The sequence below is a fragment of the Canis lupus genome, chromosome 20 (assembly GCF_011100685.1).
Source record: "Canis lupus familiaris isolate Mischka breed German Shepherd chromosome 20, alternate assembly UU_Cfam_GSD_1.0, whole genome shotgun sequence".
Taxonomy (NCBI): domain Eukaryota; kingdom Metazoa; phylum Chordata; class Mammalia; order Carnivora; family Canidae; genus Canis; species Canis lupus.
This window is the reverse complement of record NC_049241.1, coordinates 24526295-24541687: the sequence shown is the minus strand read 5'-3', so window position 1 is coordinate 24541687 and position 15393 is coordinate 24526295. Positions and strand designations below refer to the sequence as shown.

At 36.9% G+C, this 15393-nt stretch overlaps 1 protein-coding gene across 1 annotated transcript in view; it reads left to right on the top strand.

Annotated features, from left to right (window-relative positions):
- Positions 1–13322, top strand: part of KBTBD8 (kelch repeat and BTB domain containing 8) — a 91480-nt gene extending 78158 nt beyond the window's left edge. Inside the window, exons 7-8 of the transcript XR_005374771.1 lie at positions 11147–11345; positions 13287–13322. The gene's annotated coding sequence lies outside the window, so the exon portion shown is untranslated. The remainder of the gene's footprint in view (positions 1–11146; positions 11346–13286) is intronic.
- Positions 13323–15393: the final 2071 nt, after the last annotated feature.

Genomic DNA, 15393 nt, shown 5'->3' with positions numbered 1-15393 from the left:
TATTTAGACCAAAAATCACTTGTCACCATTTTTACCTTGAGTTTATTGCTCCTATTTTATCCACAGTTTACAAAACTTACTCATCTGTTTAGTTTTTCTTTTATTTATATTTGTATCATCATGATTATTTTTATTATCCTGTGTGGCACAGACTTTTTAGTATAAATCACATGGCCCACAGGGGTTTTCAAAGAAACCGAGTATTTCTTTATATTTTTGAGACTGTTTTCCTGTTTCTATTTTTTTTTCCTATGGACCTAAATAAATGAAGACTCTCAGTTGAGATTTTCAGGAAATCACCCAACTACAGGCTGATCCAATGAGTTGCCATGAGAAATTGAATATGCAAATCATTTTTACACGCACATTTATGTAGGAAAAACACCTGCACATCTGGGTTCCCAGCAGTCCCTGTTGATTAATATGCATGTAACCCAGAACTGCCCATTGCTGGGTAATAAGAATTTTAAATGCACTTGGCTCGTTTTCAAGTAAATCCCTGGGTCTTCAGTATGCAACTGAATGTGCCAGGTTAGATGCTCATTTTATATTAAATAAACTTTCTACCTTATGAAAGAAGCCCCATTTTGTATTCAATATGTATTTTTTCCTTACTCTGGGAAAAACAATGACTCCAGTTAGCAGCAAACAATGGGCTTTACATTGTAAAGAAAACCATCTGGTAAACTAGAATGTTTTAGGGAATGATTAAAAAAAAAGTAGGGGAGATGGCTCCTGCCAAGCAACAGCTGAAAGCCCAAATGTAACTGAAAAACATAAGCCAGCTGGCCAGGTTGCCCCTGATGAATGATATCTCCTTTTTGTGGAGTACTTATAAAATTCAAATTGTACATGGGTTATTTCACTCGGGCATCTATAGAACCTTGGAGGTTGGTAGCGATACGTAGGTTATATTTTGAGGTGGAGAAATCCTTCCAAGTATGAGGAAATAAAGGTCAGAAGTAGAGTTGAACATAAGTCATCTCCTTTGATCAGCATCTACCACCATGCTTGCTTACTCTTCTTTGGCAGGACTCAGTATTGGGTATGTAGATCATTTATTCTATCTTCACTAGAAACAAAAGCTTTAACACACAACCTTTTAATATAATAACATCATTTACATTTTAGTGGGTTTTGTTGTTTTTGTTGCTGTCGTTTTGATTTTTGTGAACAGGTAACCAGGAATTTTCAAGCAGAAAATCTCCAGAAATTAATTACCTACCTCACCAGACTCTGATAAGTATAAAGTTCAAACTGGTTGCTGTTACTTGTGAAGAAAGTTCCAAATAAAAGTCTAAGAAATATTTAACAGCTACACCTGATCTTTTTTGACTGTACCCCAGAAAATAATTACTGTGATTTTGTTATTTAAAAAAAAATTACTCTTTCTGTACCTCAGTAATAGGCATTTAGAATCTATCATTAAAACAGCATTAGTATATGACAATACTAAAAGAATGTGGCATAAACCCATGTTGATTTGGGGAATTATGTAAGTGCTTATGTCAAGCATTACATACTTAATTTCATTTGCTTAATTTAATCATCAGAACAACTTCATGAGATAATTCGTAGTGTTTTCACTTTACAAATGAGGGAAGTCAGATCTAGACAAGGAGAGTGAGTTTCCTGCCACTTCCACCCCTGCCAACTGGGGTGTTCTTTGTCCTATCCCTTCCACTCATTTCACCTTCTATTTACTTAAACATATTTCTGTTCTTCTGGACTCAGGTGAGCATCTATGATATAGTGAAGGAAATTTCATGAAGAAAAGTGGACAATATTGGTTAAAAAAATTAGCAGTCTAGTTAAAGAACATGGACGGAGATGACAAGATCAATCAAATGTTCTAAGAATTGATTCTAGTTTGCTAGTTTTGCTTTACTGGTATTGCTTTACATCTCCGATGACTTTTGGCAGGACTGTTTTGACACCACTTTAGCTACCCATTTAAAACTACACTCTTACATGCGTCAGTGACATTCTCCCACTTCTGCTGCTGCCAATGGAGACAGTCTATGTTCAGATCACAACATCTTCTAGGTTGCCCTGTTCTTCCCAAGTATTCAGTTCTTTATTTCATACTAAGGCTACAATTCTTTCTGTCTCCCCTCCCAGTCTCCTTCCTAATTTTCTTCACTATTGACTGTCTAGCTTAGAATGTGTCTCTCTTCAATCACTATCTTGCAAATTTCCTCAACCTCCTTGACCTCTTGGTCTTCCCTTATATCTGACTAAACCAAAAGTCCACCCACATTTGGATGGGTCCCAGAGGGCGCCACCCACATATCCAGATTACTGAGAAGTGCTAGATGGACAGAGCTGTGCAGACTGGGGCCAATACGGGTTTGTGGTCACTGACCCCAGACAGCTGGTGCATTTTCTCCAACAATCCTATTTATACTCTTATTCCATGCCCATTTTCCATAGCACATCAACATTCTCCACTATTCTTAGGCCTTCAATTTCCTGTCTCATTATCATCTAATCCTATATGATATTTTCCTTTCCTGAATTGCCCTGTTGTAGTTCAGGTTCCCTTAAAACTGAAGCTTGAGATGATATTAAAATGTGAATGTCCTTTACAGGGACATGCAATCCCAAGGCAGTGGGAGTGGGGGAAAAGAAATATAAGTCAAGGAAGGATGGAAAGAACATACAGGGTGGTGCATCACTCAGCATGATGGAAACAGACATAGTCACTTGCCCAAGCAGGTTACCTCTTGAAAGGCTATATAGAATACAGATATTCCAGAATAGTCCAATAGAAAGAAGAATTAAGAGGGAAATTACTAATGGTTCCTGTTCATCTCGTCTTTCACTGGCCAAAGGTTGCCTCATGGGCACCTGTCTCCTCCATACTTCTCTCTTGTGGCACTTTGCATATTTTCAGAGTTTTTCAAATGGGCAGTGGAAACATGGTGGAATAGGAGGGAGAAGGGTGGCCGAGGGTTTGGGTGAAATATGAAGAGAACTAAGAGATACAAAATTCCAGTTATAGGGGCAGCCTGGGTGGCTCGGCAATTTAGTGCTGCCTTCAGCCTAGGGCCTGATCCTGGAGACTCAGGATCAAGTCCCACGTCAGCTCCCTGCATGGAGTCTGCTTCTCCCTCTGCCTGTGTCTCTGCCTCTCTCTCTCCTGTCTCTCATGAATAAATAAATAATAATTTTAAAAAATTCCAGTTATAAAATGAATAGGTCATGGAGATGAAAAGTAAAGCATAGGGAATATAGTCAATAATATAATAATGTTGTATGGTGATAGATGGTAACTATGCTTACTGTGGTGAGCGTTTCATGATTTTTATAGTTGTTGAATCACTGAGTTGTACACCTAATACTTATATATTTCAACTATACTTCAATTAAAAAATAAACTTTTTTTTCTGTCTTATCCATACTATCCTCTCCTTTTGGGGACTCTGTTTACACATATTTTGGTTGCCTGGAGTTTCCCACAGTTCACTGATATCTCTTTCAGTTTTCATAGCTGTTTATCTCTCTAATATATTTTGGGTGGTTTCTATTGCTGTCTTTAAGTTCATCAATCTTTTTCTCTGAATGTCCAATCATAATTATTTTCCTATTTTGTGTATTTTTCATTTCATACATTGTTGTTTTCATCTCTAGTAGTTTGGTTTGGGTCTTTTTTTTAATGTCTCTATTTAATATATTCAATCTTCCCTCTACCTTTTTATATATATGGATTGGTTAAATAATCGCTCTAATGTCCTGGTCTATTAGTGCATCATTTATGTCATTTCTAGATGCATTTTGAATGATTTTTCTCATCATTATGGATTACATTCTCCTTTTTTTGCAAGGTTGGTACATTTTGATTGATACCAGACATTGGGAATTTTAGCTCATTGGGTGCTGAGTCTCCCCTGCCCCATAAAATTATTCCTTAGCTTTGTTTTGAGACATGGTTAAGTTGCTTGACATGGTGTGATCTTTTTAGGTCTTGTTTTAGGCTTTGTGAGGAAGGAGTAGAGCAGTGTTACTTTTTAGGCAGTTGTGTCCATGGTCTCCAAGAGGTCTCCAAGATTCTATGATTTGTCATACTTACAGCTAAGAGTTTTTACAGCAAAAAGATCAAAATCAGAATCAACCAAGGTAAAATGTTCCTAGGATGAAGGCTAGAGAAAACCAGGTCCAAGGATCTTCCAACGTTCTTCTCTTAGGGTAGCACACAAGACATACTGAACTTTCCCACCAACAAGTTGTGACAACTCATGTGAACTGTAATCTACCAGGGAAACTCATCAGATATTAAGTACCCAGGGTTTTTCCTGGGGGCTGCTCATGTGTCCGGCCTCTGCTAGCATGTGCCAAGGTTTCAGACTCCCAGGAAGAAAGCAGGTATTCAGCATACATTTTTTTTTTAAGATTTTATCTATTTATTCATGAGAGACACACACCGAGAGAGGCAGAGACACAGGCAGAGGGAGAAGCAGGCTCCATGCAGGGAGCCTGACATGGGACTTGATCCGGGATCTCCAGGATCAGGCTCTGGGCTGAAGGTGGCGCTAAACCGCTGAACCACCCGGGCTGCCCAGCATACATCTTAATATGTGTACGAGTAGTTCAGGTAGAATAAGCCATCCTTATCAGAGAATGGTTGGAACTCTCATGAAACTGGTCCAAACTGGTAAGAGGAATTTTAAGGATAACCAGCATCAGACCTGCTATATTTACTCTTCTGGACAGTGCTATCCTTTAAGTTTCCATAACACCTTGTACCCCTCCTCTCAACCCATCTGTTCAAATGTCTACCTCCCACAGATTGTAAGCTTCATGAGAAAAGAAGATACTACTATTTTGTTCAATATCCTGTCTCCTGGGCCTACCATGACAATTAGTATAAGTAAATGCTCAATAAATACTTGTTAAATGAAGACACAAGAATAATACTGTGAAAATATATGGAACCTTTAAAGCTATAAAGAAAAGTGGGTAAGGGACATAAATAAATATTCAGCAGTAAGCACATATATCTATTTAAGAATTGGTTCTTTTCATGTATCAAAGTGAAAAAAATTTAAATGTTAATATAAAAAGTTAAGGATGTGGTTAAATAATAACTGTTACACATTGCTTACAAGAATATGTAAGTCATACAGATGAACAATTTAGTAATGTGTCATTATCATGTCTCAGAAAATTCCACTTACAGTAATTGATTACAAGAAACTAATCAAGAGATAAAGACAATAAATAAAGATGCTAATTGCAGCCTTATTTATAATGGCAAACATTTGCAAACAACATAAATGTCTAATGATAGGAGAAATGTAATAAATTATGGGATATAAATACAGTGAGATAGTAAGAAGTCAAATGTAGACTGTTTTCAAGAAATATTTTATGACATGAAAAAATACTCATAATAAGTGAAGAACTCGGAATATCAAATAGTTAATATGTTTTGAGCCAAATTCTGTGCTGTATGTTGCATTTACATAAATAAATGTACTTTATTTAAAAATATAATAAATATGGGTTATAGATGCTGAAAGATTAACAACCATGATTTTTAAAGAGTCTATTCATGTTATTCATGGGGTCACTGGTCTTTTTCTAAATGTTTATGTGTTTTCTAAAATGGGTATATTTTATAATTAGGATACACATACATACAACTTGCATACATATACATCTATACAAATGAAGATATAGTTCCTAATTTGTTTCACTATTTGATTATTGGACAGTAACTGAATTTGGGGGAAGGACTGTATATTAGATGTGTATGACACACTTGAATGAGGTTAAGTGAACTTGCCAACATGGGCAGACCACTTCTCACATGAGACATTTGGGGAACTCCCAGATTCTTAGCTGGTACTAATACAGTATCGTTTACCATTATCAATATTTTGTTTGAAGATCGACTTCTGACAGTATAATTGTTTCATTTCAATAATTAAATACTTTTCCATCTCTACTTTCTACTCCCTTTCTTTATGACCTCAGGGCTATTTATGTCTATTTCTGAAGCCTCATATATTAAGGTATTCATCAGATATTTTATGTCATCTTTGAAATTGTGATTTTGCTATCTTTCATATTTAAAATTCTAAAGCATTTGCTTTTAAAATGAGAGTGAAATGTACAGTCATCAAAGGTTAAATTTCTCCAATTTATTTTGAATATTTATGCAGGATAAAAGGGTTTGAGGACACACACTTAAACACACACACACAGACTTGTAATTGTGGCTCCAAGACCCTCATAAGGAAAGCTATGTAATTTGATGAGAAATGATTTATTAAAAAGAATCTTTCCTGACAAATTGTGTTCTCTGCAACATCTGTCATTTTCTTATCTCATTATAATGTTTGCATTTCATACAAACCATTATAGACAATGGATGTTTTGATGAGTAGATCCGCAATGCTGAATTATTTCTAAAACCAGGCTCTCTCTCTATTTTGGTTTAGATTTCTCCTACAGCAAGCCCTGAGCCAAGGATTTGGCTGCAAGTAACCTATTTGGGAGGTGATCCCAGGATACATGGTGAGGGCCTGGGAGTAAGACAGGAAAGGGATGAGTGCCACTGAAACAGATGTTAATGATCAGGCTATTTCTAAGGGCAACCAGACCTCATTCTTGCTGGAAACTCTCTGAGAAACTGTGGAACGTCTCTCAGAAATGTCGCACTTAAGGACAGGGATACTCAGTATGAATCCTATTTATCCATCAATACTTCTCTGTCATTGCTTGAGGGTCATCCCAGGGACATGAACTTTCAGGTATTTCCAGCCAGCCTCTCTCTGTGGGTTGTCTGCAGGAGACAGGTACCAACTATATTCTCTATGTGGAATAAGATGTGGTGAGGCAGAAGAAATAAGACTCTGGTCATTGTTCTTTCATAGAGATTTCAAGGCCCAGAGTCACTAGTTCTAACTTGAGTCCTAGCACCCAGGATTCCTGTGACTCTGAGACAGTTACAGAACCCTCCAAACTTTAGGCTTTCTCATCTGGACTAGGGTTTTGTCAGAAAATATCTGAAACTTAGAAATGAGCAAAAGGTTGACTAGATGTTCCTTCAGTGACCTGTTGGGATTGATTTTCTATTCAGTGGGCTATTTTTTTAAACCCTGGAGGGGCAGAGATTACTACAGATTTTGTTCTGTAGAGATGCAAAATAATTTATTTCCAGTTTTCTTTATTTTTTTGAATATAGTTGATACATCATTTTACATTAGTTTCAAGTGTATAACACAGTGATTCAACTTCTCTATATGCTCTGCTCTGCTCACCATAACTGTAGCCACTACCATCTGTCACCATACCATACTATTACAATATCATTGACTATATTCCCTATGCTGTGCCCTTTATTCCTGTGACTTCTTCACTCCATAAGTGAAAGCCTATATCTCCCACTCTCTTTCATTCATTTTGCTTATCCCTTACTCTACCCCTCTGGCAACTGTCAGTTTGTTCTTTGCATTTATAGGTCTGATTCTGCTCTGTGTTTGTTCACTTGTTTTGTTTTTTAGGTTGCACATGTGAATGAAATTATATGGTATTTTTCTTTCTCAGTCTACTTATTTCACTTAGCATAATACCCTTTAGGTCTATCCATGTTGTTGCAAATGGCAAGTTCTCATACTCTTTTTATGGCTAAGTAATATTCCATTATATATCTGTATCTACATCTACATAGAGATGGATTGATACAGATCTATCTATCTCATGTCTTCCTTATCCATTCCTCTATCTGTGGACACTCTTGTTCCTTCCGCATCTTTGCTATTGCAAATAATGCTGCAATAAGCATAGAAGTACATATATATTTTTGAAATTAGTGTTTTAATTTTTTAAGGTAAATATCCAATAGTAGAATTACTGGATCATATGGTGTTTCTATTTTTAACTTTTTGAGGAACTTCTATACTATTTTCCATAGTAGTTATGCCAATTTACATTCCCAACAGTGGATGAGGTTTTCCTTTTGTCCACATCTTCACCAATATTTGTTGTTTCTTGTAATTTAGCCATTCTGACATGTATGAGGTGATATCTCACTGTGGTTTTCATTTGCATTTCCATGAGGATTAGTAGTGTTGAGCATCTCTTCATGTATCTGTTGGTCATCTGTATGTCTTCCTTGGAAAAAATCTTATGCAACTCCTGTTCCCATTTTTAAATTGGATTATATGGTTGTTGTTGTTGTTTCTTCTTTTTTTGATGTTGAATATGTCTTCAGTTTTAAAATCTTGCTTTAACTTTGAAGCTCTCCTGTCTAAGCTAAAATAAGACTGGCTGTTTGTAAAACAGTTAAGTAAGCAGGGAGTGGGGCAGAGATGTGCCTTCCTCCAAGCTTCTTAAGAGATGCCAAGTATCCTGCCTAGCTCTCTGAGTGTTACAGGTGCTCTTTTAATGATCCCTAGACTCCTTCTTGCTCTTTCCCCCCTCCCCCAAACTCCTCCTTTATAGAAGAAAAATCTAGAAACAAAGACCCTCTCAAGTGAGAAAAAGAAAAGACTATTTATTCAGAAGTTGCTGTACAAAGGAGTCAGCCACCATCACTTGCATTTAGCAGAGACTGGAAGGCAGCAGAGGAGTGGAAAACTTTGAAGTGGAAAAAGAGAAGGCTTGGTTCAAGTGTGTACTGGTTGGAGGCTGTTGGCATGGGGAAACTAGAGAAGGGCAGGGCATCCTATGGGATTGATTTAGGGGAGCATATTTGGCTTTCGCTTTCTGATCCTAAGTTGGAAGCAAGCACAAATATTGAAGCGATCAGTTATTGATTAAATACTGACTGTTTTGGACCGATTCCTTTAGAAATTGTGGTTTGACTTCCTGGACTGGTTACTGCAGATTGCGGATTGGCGTTCTAGTTTTAGATATGATCTGGCCATTGTCCATTTGTTTATTCAGCCTCTGAAAACTGAGGTTTAAGTATATTAAGTTGCTTAAGGTCTCACACAGTGGCTAAGGTAAGATTCTGCATCTCCCATGAATTCTAGTCTTAACTTCACTATAAAGAGCTAAGGTTTCTTTGGCTAGGAAGTAACACAAATCCCTGAGGCCCAGACCAACTACCAGCTACTAGGAACAACCAGGAGGGCTTGGCAGTAGAGCTAGGGAGCAGCTTGTGAGAAATGTGAGAAAACCCAAGGCCTCACTGAAACTTCAAAGTGAGCAGTGAGGGCTGAAAACTAAGGGGTTGAATTTGGCAAAAGTCTTGGTATTTTTGTGACCTCTAAAACCCGAGGCTAGTGGAACCCATTACAATCAAGATTATATCTACATGTACCCTTGAATACCTCACACTGAACCAGCCATATTCCTTCTCAGGAATCTGCGAACAGCTCTTCAAATCAGAGCTTGGCTTTATCCCTTATCTGAGAACTGCATTACAAGCAGAACAAAAGTAGCTCTTGCAATGGGAACGGATCGAATGACTCTTTGATCAGTCATTCCAGTCACGTGAGACTATCCCTAAACCAGAGATGGTAATGAAAGTAATTTAACATACATCTATAATTAATTTGTTACACTTTTCCTGCTGCTGGCAAATCATACTATTTTAGCAAAGTTCATGGAATTAATCTCCCAGAAGAGAGATGAGATGGAAAACCTTCAGAAATAAATGGTTTTGTTTACTCCCAAACATGTGAGTTTTAAGAGCCAATTTTGGCTACAGGTCAGGGTTAATTTAGTGTTTCAAATGTGTCTTTTAGAGAATTGTATAAAGTCAAAGACCTTCTTCCATACAGGAGATCTGCAGCATAAAAACCATTTTCCTTCTTGAATGATTTTAATGATCTAATAAAGGCAATAGATAATAATTTTTTTAAAAAACATGAAGAAAGTATAAAGATAAGTTAAAAAAGGATGTTACATTTATTTATTCAGTTGTGTGTAGAGAATAAAGAGTAAATGGTACATTCCTGATATAGATATTACTTAAGTGATTTAGATGACAAAGGTACATTCTCATTATGTTTAGAGGTGACCAAGATTTGGCCAGACTGCTAAGTAAGGTGGCCAACTCATCCTAGCTTGCCCAGAACTTTCCTAACTAGCAATGAAAGTCCTATGTCCTATAATCGGGCAAACTGGGATGATGGGTCAGATTGCAGAAGATCTGAGTTTAAATTGATTCAATTTTGAAAAATGATGAGTGATGTAATATGCACTTGAGTCAGAATGAGTCCTAAGCTGTGTCTTTAAGAATGGAAAATAGCTTTCCACAATATGAGATAAGGAAAAGTTGATGGAGAAATACAGGAACCAGAGATATCACAAACTGAAGAGTCACAGAATTGGAGATTTGAAAAAAAATCACTTAAGAGCAACCTCTTATTTCACATACAGCTAGCAATCCAAGATAAGGCAAGGCATGACTGAGATTCCTTGACACTCTTGTTTCTTTCATTCTACTGGATTTTTTGTTTGTTTTGAATAGTATCTGGAGTAGTGGTTCTCAAAGCACATTACTAGACCAGCAGCAACAGCACTACTTGGACACTAACTAGAAATACAAATTCTCAGGCCCCTGAGTTACTGCATCTGAACCTCTGAGGGAACAGCAAAAATCTGTTTTATTAAGCCCTCCAAGTGATTTTGATGTATGCTAAATGTTGAGACCCACTGATCAAGAACAATCTTCCCTAACATTTGCACATCATGGGATACATCATAAATGATCATTTTAAATACAGCACATGGGGCAAATGGATGAGGCCACTTGAGGTTGTATGAAGGGGCAAACATTGTCACTTTCTTAGCATGCCTGTAATCATGCATTCAGGGTTCATTTTTTCAGCAGACCAGATGAGAAGGGAGTAGAAGTCTACACTTGCCTTTTCTACATGTTTGTCACTCTTTCCCACCTGTTATATAAGCCAATAGCTAGTTACCAACAATGGACTCTTCCATGGTACTGATGCTATTCAAGATGCCACTAACAAGTGACTTCAAAATTGCTTTGCATAGACAAGTCATAACAATTAAGGTAACCTAAATAATAGATCTTTGCCTCTACCATGTTTCCATACCCAGACGCTCTAAATCCTAGGGCATCCTGTGGAACAGTGAAGGATGGACAAGTAGAACAGGTGAGTCCTTATTTTGAGCCATACTGCATTGTGTTTAATCTACTCTACTCTCTCTTATATTTTAGGGAAAAGGATTTGGTTTGTCATTTTTTTCAGCATTGAAAGGAGACTTTGTCCCAAGTGTCTGAGAGGGGGTATTTTACTCATGAACAAAGCTGGAACTTAATCCCAATAAGAGCCAAGACAGGAATCTGTCAATGAGTGTTCAGTGCCCCCAAAAAGCAGTAAATTGGGACAACAGTTCAATAGAATTATAAATTTCTTGTAAGTATCTCAGCTTCATGGAGAAATAAATGACTTGAATGAACTAATTTGTAATTCAGGGTGGATGATGTCAGTATAGTAAGCAATATATTTATAGGAGGAATTGTGTCAGAAAATGCTTACCCTTAATATAAAAATTTAAATAGACTCACATTGAAAAGTTCTGGAAATATATTTTAAATTTCAACAACCACTGCTGACTTTGTCCAGAGAGGCCCATGTTTATTTAGCACATGGCTTTGTAAAGATGTATGCACGTTAGCAACAAAACAGAAATTTTCCCCAATTTGAAGAATTTTTAGGACCATTTAAAATCCTTCAGCTATAAATCAAATTAGACAAATGTCTGTCTAATTAGGAACAACTCCAAAGCATTCTTTTCTTTTCAGAGCATCAAAACAGTATTTTCAAAGTCTCAATAGAGCACATGCATCTTCTAGTATGCTCATTGTTTTGTCATCTGATGTTAATTCAATTGTGGGATAACTTTACTTCCATAAATTTTGCTTTTTCAGAGAATGTTGGCATGGTAATTGCCTTTGAGTGGCTCTAACATTTAAAACTTTAAAGGTGTAAAAATGAATAAAGGAAAATAGTCATTTATAATGGAGTCAGGAAATCCTGAAGGGGGCACTCTCACATGTACCACTCATGGAAGCTTACTTTACATAACCTAACAGGAGGAAGGAAGATTTTCTCCTTGCCCAGCAAAAACCAAGCCACTGAGAATCACTGCAACTCAGCTAATGAAAAGTTTTTAAAAACGTCAACTCCTGCTCTCCTCTTGTGATGGACTTTTATTTCACATAGTCCCTCCCAATTGCCCTATTTCCTCTATAAAATAATATTCTGCTCTCTTCTTCCCTATCTATGCTTTGCCATAGTTTGCATGTTCTGAATCGCAGTTCCTCTGCTATTCTCAAACAAATATTGCTCATAAACTGGCTATTTTCAAGGTTGACAAAGTCAAAGAGGTATACAAGTACAAAGATATATTAATTTCCATAAAAATATTGAATTCCAAAGCTATGCTTATGTTTAATATATGGTGTTTAACCAACATTTTTTTAATAGGCTTAGTGTTCATAAAGGATAATTTTGGCAGGAATGTGGTTTTATTTAAACTTATTTAGAAGTTAATAAGCCTATAGGACTTCAACAAAAATTTAACTTCAAATCTGTCTCCTGAAAAAAAAACAAAAAAAAAACAAAAAAAAAAACCCAAATCTGTCTCCTGGACAGTGTGGGTTGTGGAGAAGGAAGGATAGAGTATGAGGAAAAGAGAGAGATTGGGGGAGGGCCTCTCTACAATCAGTCTTTTCTTTCCAAATTCAAATACGTACAAGAGGATTTTTATTTAAAGTAATTTACAATAAGTTACGGACAACTTATCAGGGTTGCTCTCCTTTCAGAGAGAGACAGAGGGTAAAAGAGAAAGATCTTCAGTAAAAGAGGGAGGAAAAGTAACCAAAATGCCAACTTCTCAATTTTGCTCTGCATTTGAACTAGCTAGGTACACCCAAACTAGCATAAGGCATCCAATATTTTCACAAGACAGTTCATCTAAGTAAGATGGCAACTACAATTCTGAGAACAATGATGACTGTTTGATTTAATGCAATGTGATTGCATTAAATATTTACTGAGCACTTACTATGTACCAGGGAAAACACTACTTTACCATCCTATTTAAATCTTACAACTCTCCACAATATCCTTACTATTATTGGACTATTATTATTTCAACTAAGAAAATATAAGTTTTATAAGCTCTTTACATATTTTGGATGCTAACTCCTTATCAGATGTGTCATTTTTAAATATCTTCTCCCATTCTGTAGGTTGTCTTTTAGTTTTTTTATTGTTTCCTTTGCTGTGCAGAAGCTTTTTATTTTGATGAAGTCCAAAAGTTTATTTTTGCTTTTGTTTCCCTTGCCTCAGGAAACATTTCTAGTAAAAAGTTGCTATAGCCAATGTCAACACCAGAACAAACAGTCCAATTAAAAAATAGACAGAAGACATGAATAGATATTTTTTCAAAGAAGATCTGCAGATGGCCAAAAGACAAAAAGATGCTCAATATCACTCATCATCAGGTAAATACAAATCAAAACTACAATGAGGTATCACTTCACATCTGTCATAGTAAGTAAAATCAAGAACAACAGGTGTTGGTGAGGATGTGGAGAAAGGGGAACCCTGTTACACTGTTGGTAGAAATGCAAATTGATACAGGCACTCTGGAAAAATGTATGGAGTTTCCTCAAAAAGTTGAAAATAGAACTATCCCATAATTCAGCAATTTTACTACCAGGTATTTATCCAAAGAATACAGTTTCAAAGGGATATCAACCCTGATGTTTATAGCAGCATTATTAACAATAATCTTATTGTGGAAAGGGCCCAAATGCCTGTCAACTGATGAATGGATAAGGAAGAGATACTACACACACACACACACACACACACACACACACAATGGAATATTATTTACCATCAAAAAGAATGAAATCTTGCTATTTGCAACAATGTGGATGGAGCTAGAGTGCATTTCATTATGCTAAACAAAGTAAGTCAGAGAACGACAAATGCTGTATGATTTCACCCATATGTGGTATTTAAGGAACAAAACAAACAATCACAGGGCAAAAAAGAGAGAGGCAAACCAAGAAATAGACACTTAATGATAGAGAGCAAACTGATGGTTACCAGAGGGGAGTGAATGGGTAGGATGACTGAAATGGGGTATGGGTGAAATGGGGGATAGGGATTAAGGAGTACACTTGTTCTGATGAGCACTGGGTGGTATATGTAAGTGTTGAATCACTAAATTGCATATCTGAAACTAATTTTACACTGAATAGCAACCAACTGGAATTTAAATAAAAACTTAAAACTTAAAAGAAAAAAAACAGGAAACAGATTTAGAAGCAATAAATAACTCCAACACATAAGAAATAATTGGCAAAACTAGGAAATGACTTGGTGCTTTGAATGAATTGCTGCTCTACCCAAAAGCCAAGGCCTTCCCTTCCCAGGGCTGTGTCCTGCTCAGGGGGCATGAATTGACTGGCTGAGGTGTTAAGAGAAAATTTCAAAGGCCCACAGTTAACAGGAGTTAATTTGCTTTTGAGTCAGAACATACACTAAACTAGGAGGGGGTGGGTGTTTCCTCAAATGGGCAGGACTCTGCTCTCCTAAAAAATTCCAGACCCTAAAAAAAAAAAAAAAAAAAAAAAAAAAATTCCAGACCCTACTCATAAAGCCCTTGATTCAATCCAGAGCTTGTAGTTTGCTCTGCCCCTGGCCCTCTTCCAAGAAGCTGTTATTTACTGGTTCTTCAGGTCTGACCTAATTTGGAAATAGGCAGCATAGTTCCCTGAAATGGTGACCTCTGAGGTTGGTCTTCAAAGCACATTTTGCATCTCTCACAGATACATAGCACAGGTCTCTTGTTCACAGGTATTAGGATGATATTTTATCAGGAAAAGTAAAATAGAGAGTCAAAGCAATTTTCTAAAGCAGCTTAGGCAAAAACTCCACATGAACGATCCAGATACCCTATAGCATTCTCATGAACCAAGTAATTGTCCAATTCTTGACTCTTCCACTCCTTGATGATTTTTTTTCAACTGAATCCACAGAGAGAATTTATACCACTGGGGACAACTATAAACAAGCCAGGAGTAATATGGCTCTGAAAAGAAATTTCAGAGCCCAAATCCAGAAGAATCACTGTTGAGACCTGAACAAAGACAACCTCAAGTCCACTAGGCTATCATTAGACGTATTTTCTTTTTTCTTTTTTTATTTTTTAAAAGATTTTATTTATTCATGAGAGAGAGAGAGAGAGAGAGAGAGGCAGAGACACAGGCAAAGGGAGAAGCAGGCTCCATGCAGGGAGCTTGACTTGGGACTCGGTCCTGGGTCTCCAGGATCACACCCTGGGCCAAAGGCGTCGCTAAACCGTTGAGCCACCAGGGCTACCCGATGTGTTTTCTTTTTGAAGGAGAATTCATCTCCTTTGAAGGAGGAGTCCTATTATCAG